We start from the raw sequence: 16,874 nt of genomic DNA, 5'->3' as shown, positions 1-16,874 counted from the left end.
TTACCTAAGGGTGTGAAGAGACGCGGAAAAGCCGCCGTCTCTCAAGGTGAGGCGGCTGTCTCCGCGTCCAGCATGGCGTCACAACGCGGAAAAACTGCCGCATAGGCAGAGCGGCGGAATCCGCATTGGGAACAGCGGAATCCGCATTGGAAACGGCGGAATCCACATTGGGAGCGGCGGAATCCGCATTGGAACTGGATACATTGCAAGACAGTTCTAGTGTGGCTGGGACTGATAGTCCACCAGGATTCAGAGTGACACGCGCGCGCGCACAGAGACAGAGCTTATATAACAGCCAGAAGTGAGTCAGCTGACCAGGCTGGTCAGCTGACATTTTCTACAACTCTCATTGGTCCAGCAATTAGGGAGGTCCTGGAAAGGTCCTTGTGTATATATACTGCTGGCTGTTCACTTGTTCTTTGTCTGGCGTTGCGATCACATACGTGGGAGCACCCAGATCCGTAGTCAGATCCGCAAGTGTGCCGGGACCAGCTGGAGCTGTAATCCTACACTTAGCTAGATTCTGTTGATAGCTAAAGTACTAGTTTGATTGTGATTATCTGTTATGACTCTTTGCCTGCCTGACTATCCTCCTGAACTCTGATCTTGCACCTCGATATTTCTGATACTCTGTTGCCGAACCCCGGCTCGTTCCTAGACTCTGCTTCTGCCTCCTGATTTTGTACCTCGATATTTCTGATACCCCGTTGCCGAACCCTGCCTGTACTTAGACTCCGCCTTTGCCTCCTGATCTTGTACTTTATCTGTCCGTGTGTGTACGACCTGGCTTGTCCGACCTCGAGAACCGACCTTTAGGGCTGAGCTCTCGGATTCCGAATTTCGAGTTTGCCATCGGAATTTGGCAGTTCCGAGTAAGCACTCGAAACTCGAAAATTCTGCAATTCCGAGTACCGAATTCGTGTTTACATTGAAGTCATTTGTGCTAAATTCCGTGGTGAATTGTGAAGCCCCCTTACATGCTATCATCACCAAATTTGGCATGCATATTAAGCAGATGAGTAGGAACATGGTAAAAAAAATTTTTTGTGAAAAGACCTTATAGTTTTTGAAATAAACGATTTTAAAGTTTCATAGGAAAAATTATTTTTAAACTGTGTAAAATGACACTGCTGCAGTACAGGTTACTGCATTCCGAGTTCTGTATACATATTGTATACATTTCATGAAAACAGACAGCGTGGGGTCCCCCCTCCCAAGCCTCCTTAACCCCTTGTCCCCCATGCAGGCTGGGATAGCCAGAATGCGGAGTCCCGGCCACGTGGGGCTTCGCACCCTGAGCTATACCAGCCCGCATGGTCCATGGTATGGGGTGGCTCTGGAGGAGAGGGGCGGCAAACCTCCCCCTCTCCCCCAGAGCCCTTGTCCAATCCATGGACAAGGGGCTCTTCCCCACCTCCGGTGCCCCAGGAGGAGGTGGGGGCCCGCCGACGTCCTGGGGGGTTCATGGTGCCATCCGGGGTTCCCCTTTAACAAGCGGACCCCGGAAGCCGCCCCCTCCCCAGGAGAAATGAGTATAGGGGTACACGGTACCCCTTACCCATTTCAGCAGAGTTAAAAAAAGAAATAAAAACATGACAACGAAAAAAGTCCTTTATTGTTCTAAATTAACCAGGGATACTTACCTTGGGATAATCTCACGCCAGTAACCTCAGGAGTGGTCCCACGCCAGTATCCTCTTAGGACATCTCACCACCCTCCCACACTGACGAACTCCCACCACTGAATGGTCACAGTCAGCCTCTGCATCTGTATAGCAGAGGCTGAGAACACGAAAATTTTGCCTTTAAAACAAGAAATTTCGGCAAACAGTGATGCAATCAAAATGGCCACTGGGAAATCCCTGATCGCTGGAGGCCACACTAGAGTGGCGAAACCAGTGATTTTTCACATAGATGGTGGGTCCAGGTGACCAGAGCAGGAGGTGCCCTAATCCCCTGGACCCACCCATTCATGTGAAATAACGCGTATTCTGACACTCTGAGGTGGCCTCCGGGGAACGGGGATTTCCCAGCAGCCATTTTCTTTATGACACTGTTTGCCGAAAATTCTTGTTTTAGCAAACAATTTTCGTGTTTCTAGTTTATGCAATACAGATTGCAGAGGCTGTCTACAGCCATTCATCCCCAGGAGTTCTGCAGGATCGGCAGGTGCGCGGGACCTCCTAAGAGCATAGAGGGGGGCACAGCGCAGGAAGGTGAGAAAGTGGGCACAGAGCGGCGGGGAGGGGGGGAAGCCACCCCTCCCTCACCTAGGGCCCCCCCTTGTGCACTCCCCCCCACCTCCAGAATTCCAGCCAGCCAGCGGAACGGCTTACCGAGAGCGATAGCTCTGTGTGCCGCTGGTCTGGTATTCTGCACTGACACTGTCCAATCACGCTTGCGCAGTACTTCCTGTGAGAGCATAATTGGACAATGCAATGCAGGAGACCAGACCAGCAGCGGCACACAGAGCTCTTCTCTCGGTAAGTGATTCCCGCTCGCTGCCGCTGCTGGCTGCAATTTTGGAGGGGGAGCACGGAAGGGGGACCCTAGGTGAGGGAGGGGAGGCTTCCCCCCCTCCCCGCCGCTCTGTGCCCACTTTCCCACCTTCCTGCACTGTGCGGTGCCCCCCTCTATCCTCTTAGGAGATCCCGCGCACCTGCCGATCCTGCAGAACTCCTGGGGATGAATGGCTTTAGACAGCCTCTGCAATCTGTATTGCATCAGCTAGAAACATGAAAATTGTTTGCTAAAACAAGAATTTTCGGCAAACAGTGTCATAAACAAAATGGCTGCTGGGGAATCCCCGTTCCCCGGAGGCCACCTCAGAGTGTCAGAATACGCGTTATTTCACATGAATGGGTGGGTCCAGGGGATTAGGGCACCTCCTGCTCTGGTCACCTGGACCCACCATCTATGTGAAAAATCACTGGTTTCGCCACTTTAGTGTGGCCTCCAGCGATCGGGGATTTCCCAGTGGCCATTTTGATTGCATCACTGTTTGCCGAAATTTCTTGTTTTAAAGACAACATTTTCGTGTTCTCAGCCTCTGCTATACAGATGCAGAGGCTGACTGTGACCATTCAGTGGTGGGAGTTCGTCAGTGTGGGAGGGAGGTGGGATGTCATAAGAGGATACTGGCGTGGGACCACTCCTGAGGTTACTGGCGTGAGATTATCCCAAGGTAAGTATCCCTGGTTAATTTAGAACAATAAAGGACTTTTTTCATTGTCGTGTTTTTATTTCTTTTTTTAACTCTGCTGAAATGGGTAAGGGGTACCGTGTACCCCTATACTCATTTCTCCTGGGGAGGGGGCGGCTTCCGGGGTCCGCTTGTTAAAGGGGAACCCCGGATGGCACCATGAACCCCCCAGGACGTCGGCGGCCCCCACCTCCTCCAGGGGCACCGGAGGTGGGGAAGAGCCCCTTGTCCATGGATTGGACAAGGGCTCTGGGGGAGAGGGGGAGGTTTGCCGCCCCTCTCCTCCCGAGTCCCCCCATACCATGGACCATGCGGGCTGGTATAGCTCAGGGTGCGAAGCCCCACGTGGCCGGGACTCCGCATTCTGGCTATCCCAGCCTGCATGGGGGACAAGGGGTTAAGGAGGCTTGGGAGGGGGGACCCCACGCTGTCTGTTTTCATGAAATGTATACAATATGTATACAGAACTCGGAATGCAGTAACCTGTTCTGCAGCAGTGTCATTTTACACAGTTTAAAAAAACATTTTTCTTATGAAACTTTGAAATCGATTTGCTCAAAAACTATAAGCTCTTTTCACAAAAAAATTTTTTACCATGTTCCCACTCATCTGCTTAACATACATGCCAAATTTGGTGAACATAGCATGTAAGGGGGCTTTACAATTAACCGCAGAAGTTAACACTATTTAATTCAATAGAAATGCACTCGGAACACGAAAATTCGGAACACGAAACTCGGTTTTCGCATGCGGTACACGAAATTTCGACGAAATCGGAATTCAGCTGTTCCGATCAGCCCTACCGACCTTACTGTTAGATGCGGTTCCTCGGTCTGTTAGTGACCCTTCCTCCTGAGGGTTACTTTCAGACAATCCTTCCTGCTGTCAGCCCGACTCCTCCCGTCTTGGAGAGTCCGGGTCTGCGGAAGGAATCCGTGCAGTACTCCTGACTGCACTGAGGCCTTGTCCTCAAAGTGTTACTGTTACACCAAACACTACACTCTACTCAGGTAAACAGAGGTTAGCTGGTATATCGGATTATCAGGTGATACTGCAGATCACTTATAATCTGGTATACATCTGCATTCCCAGTGATACTGCAGATCACCGGTAATCAGATCCTCTCTGTGCTTCACCGATCGTTACAAAGGGTCTGAACTTTTTAAATATGCATTTGAAGGGGGTATTCTACAAACATTTTTTAAATTATAGCTTGTAAATAGTGATGGACGCAGAACGGAAACAATGCACCTTTATTTCCAAATAAAATATTGGCGCCATACATTGTGATAGGGACAAAATTTAAATGGTAAAATAACCGAGACATATGGGCAAATAAAATACATAGGTTTTAAATATGGTAGCGTGGATTATTTTAAAGCTATAATGGCTGAGAACTGAGAAATAATGAATTTTTCCCATTTTTTTCTTATTAATCCTGTTAAAATGCATTTATAAATAAATAAGTCTAAGCAAACTGTACCACCCAAAGAAAGCCTAATTAGTGGCGGAAAAAACAAGATATAGATCAATAAATTGTGATAAGTAGTGATAAAGTTATTAGCAAATGAATGGGAGGTGAAAATTGCTCTGTTGCATAAGGTGAAAAATCCCAGCGGGCTGAAATGGTTAAAAAGGTCATATTTAGGAGTAGGAGGATAATTATAATTGTTTATCTCATCAGTTTATTTTCACCTCAGGTTCACTTTAGAGTGTATCTGTAGTGAAAAAGTGACCCAAAGTGCTCCAAAATCCAGAGGAAATTCCCCATTGATCTGATGGGAAGATTGTATGGTGTGTAGCAGGGCCGTATTTCTGGAAAGGCCACACAGGCCTGGACTTTTACTGATTATTGTAGTATTTTTTATTGTAATTTTTATTATTATAACCGATATATTTTGAACCTGAAGTTGCTCAACCCATATCAGAAATATCAGAGTGGAGAGTTCAGTCTCTGCTTTATGGAGAGGAACACTTGGCGACCATAGACCTCATTGATGCGTAATTGTATATCCCTCAGGAGCACCAGAAGTTCCTAAGGTTAGCAGTAAAGTTGTGCACCGGGACCCAACATTACATGTTCCAGGCCCTGCCATGCAGCATTGCAGCAGCACTCTGCATCTTTACGAAGGTCCTAGCAGAGGTGATAAAGTCAGTAAAATTGCAGGGAGTTGGAATCTTTCCCTACTTAGACTTCCTGCTAATTTATGCACAGGAATTAGTTCAGACGCAGAGGGATCTGTATTGTTGCAGGTGCGTTGGTAAACCATCCAAAGTCAACATTGTCTCCAACTCAGGGATCAACTTCTTAGTGATTGTTCTGACAGAAAACAAAATCCAAAAGTTGCAGGATGGTATCCGTCAGCTGTGCAAAGCTCTGCAGAGCTCACTAAGAATGATCCTGAAGGTCCCGAGGTTTCTCACAGCTTCATTCCCAACAGTAGAATGGGCACAATTGCACAGTCAAACATTACAAACTTGGTTGTTGCAAGTATGGGACAAGTCCTAAGCAACTCCGGACTCTCATGTCCCTACCAGAGATGGTGAGAGTCTAAAATGGTGGACGGAGTCAGACAACCTGGTTCAGGGAAGCGTGTGGTGTCAGGAAGAACCAGTAAACATTTACACAGATGCCACTGTAATTCACATACTAGACCCTTGAAGTTTGTAAGTTCATTTTTAGCGTTTTTCCTGGACAGGCTAGAAAAAGTCCTCTTGTTAAGTACTCTAAAAGTACAGTGCTCAGCCCTCTCGATTTTTCTGGAAAGACCTTTAGGAAAGGAGGGTTTGATTAAGGATTTTCTTTTAAGTGGTTAGCAGGATTACACCACTTGAACAGAAAATATTCCCTTAGTGGGACTTACTGGTTCAGATGCATTATCAAGAGAACCTTTTGAGCCGATTTCAGACATAGAGATGAAAATATTGACTCTTAACCTGGTATTGCTGGTTGCGGTTACGTCAGCTAGAAGGTTAAGTATCTTCAGGCTCCATTAGTCAAAGATCTTTTCCTTCCAGTCTTTCCCAACATAATTGTTTTCAGGTTGGATTCAAACTATCTTCGGAAGGTGGTATCGGATTTCCACAGGTATATACAGAATATTATCCTCCCATCATTCTGGGCGAATCCTTCTTTCAAAAAAGAAGAGTGTCACTGTTTAGATGTCAGAACTGAATGGTTACTTATCTTGGCAGAATTTAGAGAGTTCAGGAAAACAAGTCAGCTGTTTGTACTGTTTTCTGGATAGTGTACTGGTTAAAGAGAACCAGAGGTGGGTTTGAAAAATCCTATAAGAACACAGAGGCAAGTGCGGTATACAATGAGCAGCCTCTGTGTTCTTACAGACTGTCTCCAGGCTGCCCCTGGGCTCTGCTGTCCTCCATAAAAAACCGCCAGGCTAGCTACACACAGATTGTCGCTAGCCGGCAGCTTACCTAAGGCTGTCAGTCACCGCTGCGCGTACATTAAAAAAGGGCGCATGGTTTTAAACGATAAGCATGAATAACATTTAAAAAATAATTGTGCTATATTTCGTTTAAAAATAATGTTTTATAACGTTATAAATCATTAAATAATGTGTATGAAATCGGCAATTGTAAAAACGTTCCCTGTTTAAAAAGTGAAATGAAAAATAACGTTTTATAAAAGATTAATACAAATTTTACTAAAACTATACCTAACCCTACTCTCACACAGAACTCTCCCTGTACCTACCCCTAACCCCTAGATCCCCCTGGTGGTGCCTAAACCTTAGACCCCCCCTGGTGGTGCCTAAACCTAAGACCCCCTTGGTGGTGCCTAACCCTAAGACCCCCCTGGTGGTGCCTAAACCTAAGACCCCCCTGGTGGTGCCTAACCCTTAGACCCCCCCTGGTCGTGCCTAAACCTAAGACCCCCTGGTGTTGCCTAAACCTAAGGCCCCCCTGGTGCTGCCTAACCCTAAGACTCCCCTGGTGGTGCCAAACCCTAACCACCCCCCTGGTGGTGCCTAACCCTAACCACCCCCCTGGTGCTGCCTAACCCTAAGACTCCCCTGGTGGTGCCAAACCCTAACCACCCCCCTGGTGGTGCCAAACCCTAACCACCCCCCTGGTGGTGCCTAACCCTAACCACCCCCTGGTGGTGCCTAAACCTAAGACCCCCCTGGTGGTGCCTAAACCTAAGACCCCCCTGGTAGTGCCTAAACCTAAGACCCCCCTGTGATAAGCATTAATAATGTCTTAAAAAAAAATATTGTGCTGTTTTTGTTTAAAAATAATGTTTTAAAAAATATTGTACTGTTTTTCGTTTAAAAATGTTTAAAAAATTATAAATCATTAAATAATGTGTAATCATGAGAAGCAGTTATAAAGCATTAAAAGTCTCCGAGCGCCGCTTGTAAAACGTTATTTTTCTCCGGCGTCCTTTTTTCCTGTTGGGCGCCCATTAAACGATACTTATTATGGGAGTGAATGGCGGCACCCATTTTGTCCACCTGCCTCATGCGCCCAAATTTCCTGCCTCCCACCACTGCTCCCCGGCCTCCTCTATAGCGCGGCTCCGGAGGCAGGGAGGGAAGGGACACAGGTGGGGAGCCGCGCTATAGTGGAGGCCGGGGAGCGGCGGTGACTGACAGCCTTAGGTAAACTGCCGGCTAGCGACAATCTGTGTGTCGCTAGCCTGGCGGTTTTTTATGGAGGACAGCAGAGCCCAGGGGCAGCCTGGAGACTCTGTAAGGACACAGAGGCTGCTCATTTTATACCACACTTGCCTCTGTGTCCTAATAGGATTTTTCAAACCCATCACAGGTTCTCCTTAAGGGCTCTGCCTTTGACGTGGGAGACCAGGGTTCAAATCCTGGCTGGGGTCAGTACCTATTTAGTAAGAAGTCCTTGGGCAAGACTTCCTAACACTGCAAGTTGGCCCCTTGAGCGAGCCCTTAGTGGCTGCAGCTCTTGGGCATTTTGAGTCCAACAGAAGAAAAGCTATATAAATGTTAGTATTATTATTAGTATTATTTATGGAAAGAACAGAAGGGGCAGCCTCAGAACTGATGGATATACCAGGCGATAGCATTAGCATAAGGAGGTTACTCCTGTTCAGGTAAGAGCTCATTCCACACGCATCTTAGCTACCTCTTGGGCTGAAAGGGCCGGGGACACCGTACAGCAAATCTGCCAGGCAGCAACATGGACAAGTCCATCTACATTTGTGAAACATCTAAGAGTGGATATCCTGTCTCAACAAGACCTATCATTTGGCAGAAAAGTGTTTCAGGCTGTGGTCCCCCCCTAGATGTTGTAAGTATTCACAGTTTCAGATGTCTTGGTGTTGGTCGCCCTCTTGTCTCAGGTTTCACGCTTTGGTTACTTTTTCGATGAACTGAGGAGGAGGGGGTGTGGCACCTTTTATAATGCCCTTGTGTTAGTGTTTCCACAAAAGTATTACTTGCTTGTCTTTCCTATGGTGTCCCATATGATGGGTGGAATAAAGCACCTGTTAGACTTACCGGTGACTGTGTTTCTGCCAGCATATGGGGCACCGCCTATAACCCCTCCCTATCTTGCTCACTTCTGGAAGTATGTTGTACATGGATGGTCTTTCAGATCACTGTTTCAGGTGTCTTGGAGTTGGTCGCCCTCTTGTCTCAGGTTTCACGCTTTGGTTACTTTTCCAATGAACTGAGGAGGAGGGGGTGGCGCCTTTTATAATGCCCTTGTGTTAGTGCTTCCACAAAAGGAGGTGGGACACACCTCTCCTAATGGTGTCCCATATGCTGGCAAGAAACAGCGTGACCGGTGAGTCTAACAGGTGCTTTTTTGATCAAGAAAAACTATGAAATTTCCTGAATTTTTTCATCTGTTGGCCATAGTGAAAAATGAAGGGCTGGGGAGTCGGTACAAAAATCATCCGACTCTGACTCCTCAGTTTATTGGAATCACCGACTCCAGGTACACAAAATTGCTCCAACTTCTCGGCTCCAAATCCACAGCCCTAGAAAAATTATTATATATTTTTAGAAACAAATCAATAGTGAATGATGAATGGTTTGATTTTTCAAATTATATGGTCAGGAAATGAATTGAGCTTAAAAGATCTAAAGAAAAAGATTGTATGGTGTATGGCCACCTTTAGAGGGTGTAAACTGTGAAGCAGGTGGTTTTGGTGCACGACGCTCACCGCCGCGTGGCGCCCCATAGCAGCAATGTAATGCAGCGGGGGGAGTGTAAGGGAATTTGGAGCTCTGGCAGTTGCCGGACCCTGAATTACATCTTCCTCCAAGTTGCGACAACTCGAAGGAGGAATAGTATTTAACACCGCCGAGGAATAGTTTAGCGGCAGCAGGGAGAGAACATCATATGGCTCGCCCTGCGCCCAACTCACCGGCGATGCTTACGTATGTACTGGGTGGTGTTTTTTAAAACGCACAGCCATCTGTGTTGCAGAACAAGGCCATATGGTTAGGCCCTTATTATTGTGTGATAAATGTATAAATTGTGTGTGTTATGTATGAAATATTATCTGTTAAAAAACAAAAACTGAGCAGCATGTTCACATGTCTCTGTATGTAAGTTAGTGTCTGTTGTAAATAAAGTTCATTTAAGTAGGTGGGTGAGTAGTGGGGGTGGTCTAACTTTCTAGGGGTGTGGACTGTGGGGAAGGTGTGACATCATAAGCAGTTGTCCTCCAGGCCCACAGTGTGTAATGAGCTTTAATAAATAAGTATGTACAAATCTTGTATTACCCTCACTAAGGGCAGCTGTTCTTATTCTCATATCGAGACCAGCATTGGGGTGTTACATCGCACCTATTACACCCCGATGCACTTGCAGAGAATCTACCCTGTGAAACGCAATGTACTGCATGCTTTAGAAACTGCAATAGAGCAGGGTCTATGGCACATATATGGTGGTATTGCCCGGTAGTAAGGGACTTCTGGGATGAGGTTGTCTCAGCTTTGCCCTTGAACGGACCATCTCAACAGAACCCTTGATGTTAATACTGGGGGATTAGCCCCCTGGTTGGAAGATTCCCCCACACAGATTAGCTCAGCATATAGCAAAGGCAGCCAGGCTACATATCACAAAGCAGCAGCAGCAGCAGCAACCTACTCTATTGGTGGAAGCAGCTGAAGGCATAGTAACTGACATCCTTATTTCTGTTAATTGTCAGTGACATGTTCAAGGTGTTCACAGAGACCTGGCAACCCTGGGCTGCATATATGGCAATGCAGAACTCCAATCATTAGCTCTTGCTCCTGAACAGTGCCTAGTGTTCTTACAATGTGTTCCTCATTACCTGTGGGGGCCTTGGACCCTATACTCTGCAATATGCACTATGATCCCGATTCTGTGCTCCCGAGTTTATTTTATACTGTTTTGATGTAAACTTACCTTTCAATTTATGTAATGTATTCTGATGGGTTTAATTGCACAGGCCTTATATTGTGGGGTGTCTGATACGCTTGTTGTTAAGAATTGTTAACTCTTTAATAAAACTCGTTGAAATTAATAAACAAGTATGTATATGTATATGGGGATATATTCTGGACTCCCACAGTGCTGATCATCCTCTGTGAAATATCCCTCTACAGATACCAGCTTCCTGTGTAGATCACATGACCACCTTACTAAACATGGATGAGAACCAAAGTTACATGACTGAGAGGATATTAGACCTCACCCTGGAGGTCATCTACCTACTGACTGGAGAGGTGAGGAGGATTCTGTGAGGTCACATGACATTATTGTTGTCTCTGTTAGAACACACAGCTGTGAGGTGAGGACTCTGGAAATTAACATGGTATTGCAATTGTTTATGCTTTAACAGAATCATAAAATAGTGAAAGAGAGATCTGGAGAGCTAATGATGCCCAGAAGTAATCTGTGTGGCCCTTCCCCCATCACAGAGCCCCCACCTCACTCCCTGAAACCAGAGAGGAACAAGGAGGAGATTCTAGAGGTCATCCACAAGATGATGGAGCTGCTGACAGGAGAGGTGAGCAGTGCTGGGAATTATGGGAGATTATTTAGTAACAGCAAGGGGTGTGTCTAGATGGTGACTATATCATTGTGTGTGTCAGGTTCCTATAAGATTTCAGGATTTCACCATTTATTTCTCTATGGAGGAGTGGCAGTATATAGAAGGACACAGGGACCTCTACAAGGACACCATGATGGAGAATCAGCCTCCCCTCACATCACCCGGTAAGAGGAGACTTTCATTTCTTGTAAAGAAAAGAGAAGTATGGAGGGTCCATCTAGAGAATTGGTTCTCAAACTTTTTCAGCAGAGGGCACCCCTTGACAAAATTAACAACTGAAATTCAATGTGGTTTAACCTCCTTGGCAGTAATCCCGAGCTGAGCCCGGGCTATGCCGCCACGAAGGATTTCTCAGGCCCTGGTGGGCCGATTTACGCGCCGCCCCCCCAGACCCTTTGCACAGCCTGGCCAATCAGTGCCAGGCAGTGCTGAGGGATGGATCGGGACTCCGTCTGACGTCATGACGTCGATGACATCATTGCGATTGTTGCCATGGCGACAGGGGAAGCAAAACAGGAAATCCCGTTCTGAATGGGATTTACTGTTTGCTCTGATTGCCGTAGGTGATCGGAAGGGGTTGGGGGATGCCGCTGCACAGCGGCTATCATGTAGCTAGCGCTAGGCTAGCTACATGATTTTTTTTTTTTTTTTTTTAAATTTAAAGTGCTGCACCGCCCCCCTGGCGAATTTATTGTAATGCCAGGGGGGTTAATAAAATTGAATAGCAAACAATATAATAAACATCACATGAAGCTACTATAATATGTCCCCTTTCGTTACACAGCAGTTAGGCACCTAAAGTGCACCTGAAACAACATATACTCAGCAACATTCACCTAAAACAACACATGTGCCACACCCCCAAGTAATAATTACTCTGATCCATGCACCCTTAAAATGTTCACCATGCACCCCTAATAATTTGCACTCTGCACCTTGCTCCCCTAATAGCTTGCACTCTGCACCTTGCATCCCTAATAGCTTGCACTCTGCACATTGTACACCTAATAGCTTGCACTCTGCACCCTGTATCCCTAATAGCTTGCACTCTGCACCTTGTACCCCTAATAGCTTGCACTCTGCACCCCTAATAGCTTGCACTCTGCACCCCTAATAATTTGCACTCTGCACCTTGCACCCCTAATAGCTTGCACTCTGCACCTTGCATCCCTAATAGCTTGCACTCTGCACATTGTACACCTAATAGCTTGCACTCTGCACCCTGTATCCCTAATAGCTTGCACTCTGCACCTTGTACCCCTAATAGCTTGCACTCTGCACCCCTAATAGCTTGCACTCTGCACCTTGCACCCCTAATAGCTTGCACTCTGCACCCTGTACCCCTAATAGCCTGCAATCTGCACCTTGTATCCCTAATAGCTTGCACTCTGCACCCTGTACCCCTAATAGCTTGCACTCTGCACCCTGTACCCCTAATAGCTTGCACTCTGCACCTTGTACCCCTAATAGCTTGCACTCTGCACCCTGTATCCCTAATAATTTGCACTCTGCACCCTGTACCCCTAATAGCTTGCACTCTGCACCCTGTACCCCTAATAGCTTGCACTCTGCACCTTGTACCCCTAATAGCTTGCACTCTGCACCTTGTACCCCTAATAGCTTGCACTCTGCACCTTGTACCCCTAATAGCTTGCACTCTGCACCTTGCACCCCTAATAGCTTGCACTCTGCACCTTGCACCCCTAATAGCTTGCAATCTGCACCTTGCACCCCTAATAACTTGCACTCTGCACCTTGCACCCCTAATAGCTTGCACTCTGCACCCTGTATCCCTAATAGCTTGCACTCTGCACCTTGTACCCCTAATAGCCTGCACTCTGCACCCTGTACCCCTAATAGCTTGCACTCTGCACCTTGCACCCCTAATAGCTTGCACTATGCACCTTGCATCCCTAATAGCTTGCACTCTGCACATTGTACACCTAATAGCTTGCAATCTGCACCTTGTATCGCTAAAAGCTTGGACTCTGCACCCTGTACCCCTAATAGCTTGCACTCTGCACCTTGTACCCCTAATAGCTTGCACTCTGCACCTTGCACCCCTAATAGCTTGCACTCTGCACCTTGCACCCCTAATAGCTTTCACTCTGCACCTTGCACCCCTAATAGCTTGCACTCTGCACCTTGCACTCCTAATAGCTTGCACTCTGCACCTTGCACCCCTAATATCTTGCACTCTGCACATTGCTCCTCTAACAGAGCGCTGCACATAATTCCAAATGCCACTATAGTATCCCTTCTCAGTCCCACACCAACCATGTAACATAGCTTAAAGAGGGGGACGCTGCACATGAGGGGGAGTAATTGGAAAGGTGGATCTTCCGGGGCAGCCAGCATCAGTGAAAACAAAACAAACATGGCCGCTCACAATACAGGATGGGAAGGGAAAGCTCGATATTTCCAAAGTTACTTTTATATAAATGATCCTTTATATGTCGGCTTTCTCTCCTATTCTCACACTAACTTTTCCCCATTTAACACCTAACACTAACCTCCAACTCCAATCCTAACATTCCCATTCACTCTTATTGCTGCTAAACGAGTTTGGCTACAATAGTATGTATATGTAGCTGAACCCCATACCTAATGGAGCACTGTCCTTGCCACTTCCCTCACCGCTACAACCACTCGGACACCAAATTTAAGATCAGCCATATGACTGTTGAGAGATAGATGAGTGCTGCTTTCCTGCACCAAAATCCAGGTCCACTGTAATTTTAGGGTTATTATTGGTCATGCAGATATTGGTTGTAACTAGGACCAGACCAGAAGATCAACAATCTGTGCATGCCAATTGCTTTCGGGGTTTAAAGGACAACTGAAGTGAGAAGACTATGGAGGCTGCCATGTTTATTTCCTTTTAAACAATACCAGTTGCCTGGCAGCCCTGCTGGTCTGTATGGTTACAGAAGTGTCTGAATAACACTGGAAACAAGCATGCAGCTAATCTTGTCAGTTCTGACAATAATGTCAGAAACACCTGATCTGCTGCATGCTTGTTCAGGGTCTATGGCTGAAAGTATCAGAGGCAGAGGTTCAGCAGGGCTGCCCGACAACTGGTTTTCCTTAAAAGGAAGTAAACATGGCAGCCTCCATATACCTCTCTCTTCAGTTGTCCTTTAAACAATACCAGAAGATCACTAATTAAATACTGGTGTCTGTACAATGGATAGGAGAAATTAAACTGTTTATTTTTACAAGTGTGCAATCATACAAATACACACACCACAATACACCTGCAATCATACAATGCATAACACAGGGTGCACCACAAGTACCAGAACTCCTCTAACTAACTTTACGATGGCAAAATATACAGGAGCACCAATCACTCAATATATGAGCAATGGGAATATACAGGATCACAGAACACTCAGAATATATAGAGGAGGGGATAAATCTAATCAGCATACAGGAGGAAAATCAGACAGGCAGAGGTAAGCCAGGAAATCAGATAATACTGATAGGCAAAGAGTAGTCAGGCTAGCAAAGATCAATGGTGGGAAGTCACAGGAACAGGAACAAGGAGCAAGGGACACAGAACCAATGGCCAGAGCTGCCAGCAACAAGCAGAATGATCTAGCACCTTGGTTCTCAGCATGTGGTACGTGTACCCCAGGGGGTACTTCTGATGGTTCCAGGGGGTACTCAGGCTTTATATACTTAACCAAGAAGAACACATTTAGAGTTGTAGAAAATGATATATCTTATTTAAACAACACCAAATTAGTGTTTTAGCTAATTAAAAGTAATAGTAAATGCTTGGAAATTGTTTAGAACCAATTATCGTGTACTATGATTAAATGTACAGTATATTTGTCAAGGGGTACTTGTGATAATGTTTACTATGCTAGGGGGTACTTGGTGAGTACAGGGTTTTAAAAGGGGGACATACCAATTTAATGTTGAGAAACACTGATATTCTAGCAATGTGCTGCTGGAAGAACCAGTCTTAAAGCGGACCTGAACTCAGAACTTCCTCTCTGCTCTAAAAGATAAAAAACAGTATAATATCCTTTAAAGAAAAAAACATTTCTTTGTTACAGCTGATACCAATCCTGCAATAAATCTGCAGTGTGACTACTTCCTGCTTTCATGTGAGCAGACATAGGGTTAACATCCTGTGTTTACAAATTAGCTGCTCTGCCGAGGACTGCCAATATTCCAGAGCTGACGCAGATGAGAGATCAAATTACACTTGTGGTTAGTCAGAGATGAAGGTGAATTAGTCAGGCTAAACTCTGTAAATACACACAGGATGCATTTCACTATGTTTTCCTTCTGTCCTGCAAGAGTTCAGGTCCAGAAAGTCCTCAGAGTTCCACCTGCGGGTGAGTCTGGGAACTGCACAGCTCAGAGCAAGAGGAGAGACTGCTAGTAGACAGTGGAAGTGCTCACCAAAGTTCCTTAGTGCTGCCACCAGCAGGATTACACATGCACAGGCCATGACAGTTATGCTGGGCATACACGGGTAGATTATGCACTGGTCCCCGCGGCCGCCCGGATCAATTCCCGCTCATCCCCACGGGCGCCTCTTATGTTCCGCTCTTTTTCCGCTATTGTCCTGCCCGCGGGTATCGAGCACGGAATCGATCCAGCGGGCAATCGGACATGTTGGAAATTATCAATCGAGCCATCAGCGGCTCGATTGATACAAAAAAAATGACCCGTGTATGCCCAACATAAGACTGCAGTCTATGGGTAGCTAAGCTGCAATAGGCACCCCATGCACCAAAAAAGCCTTCATCGCCGTGCAGATCTCTATCATCTGATAACACACAGAAACAATGTAATGAGCCAGTGTGTGTGTTTCCTACAGATGGATCCAGTAACAGAAACCCACCAGAGAGATATACAGGTCCTCTTTATTCCTGGTACTATCCACAGGAAGATCCCACCATCCTCCACCATTATCAGGTATGTGGGGCTGAGGATCTACAAATGACTTCAATTCTACAAGATGACATTTTTCTATGCAGTTAGGTTATTAATGCTCTACTTTTCAGGATGTCAAATTATGTATTTTTATGTTTTAGGACAAACAACAGATTGTTATAAAAGTTGAACAACAGACGCACATGACAAGTGATCAGCAGTCCATGGAGAAGGACAATGTAATTGGGACAAAACAGGAGGAAACTCTTAGTCAAGGTTTATGTGAATAGTTTTTAAGAAGCTTTACTTTATAATTTCTTACTATCACAGCTTATCATACAGTCATTTGGTTTTGCCCCTTATTCTGACCAGATGACCTTCATCAACATATCTCTCCCAACTCGTAATATGTCTAGTAAATGAGGAGGAGATACTGTACATCATATGAAAGGCCCACCTCTATTCCTCAGTATAACATCATAGTACCAACAAATGAGGAGGAGATACTGTACACCATGTGAAAGGCCCATCTCCATACCTCAGTATAACATCATAGTGCCAACAAATGAGGAGGAGATACTGTACACCATATGAAAGGCCCATCTCCATTCCTCAGTATAACATCATAGTACCAACAAATGAGGAGGAGATACTGTACACCATATAAAAGGCCCATCTCCATTCCTCAGTATAACATCATAGTACCAACAAATGAGGAGGAGATACTGTACACCATATGACAGGTCCATCTCCA

At 45.9% G+C, this 16,874-nt stretch overlaps 1 pseudogene; it reads left to right on the top strand.

Annotated features, from left to right (window-relative positions):
• LOC137535249 (zinc finger protein 432-like) overlaps nt 1-16,874 on the top strand; it is a 141,296-nt pseudogene that overhangs the window by 121,087 nt on the left and 3,335 nt on the right.

The sequence above is a fragment of the Hyperolius riggenbachi genome, chromosome 10 (assembly GCF_040937935.1).
Source record: "Hyperolius riggenbachi isolate aHypRig1 chromosome 10, aHypRig1.pri, whole genome shotgun sequence".
In the NCBI taxonomy this organism is placed as follows: Eukaryota; Metazoa; Chordata; class Amphibia; order Anura; family Hyperoliidae; genus Hyperolius; species Hyperolius riggenbachi.
This window is presented reverse-complemented; position numbering and strand designations above follow the sequence as displayed.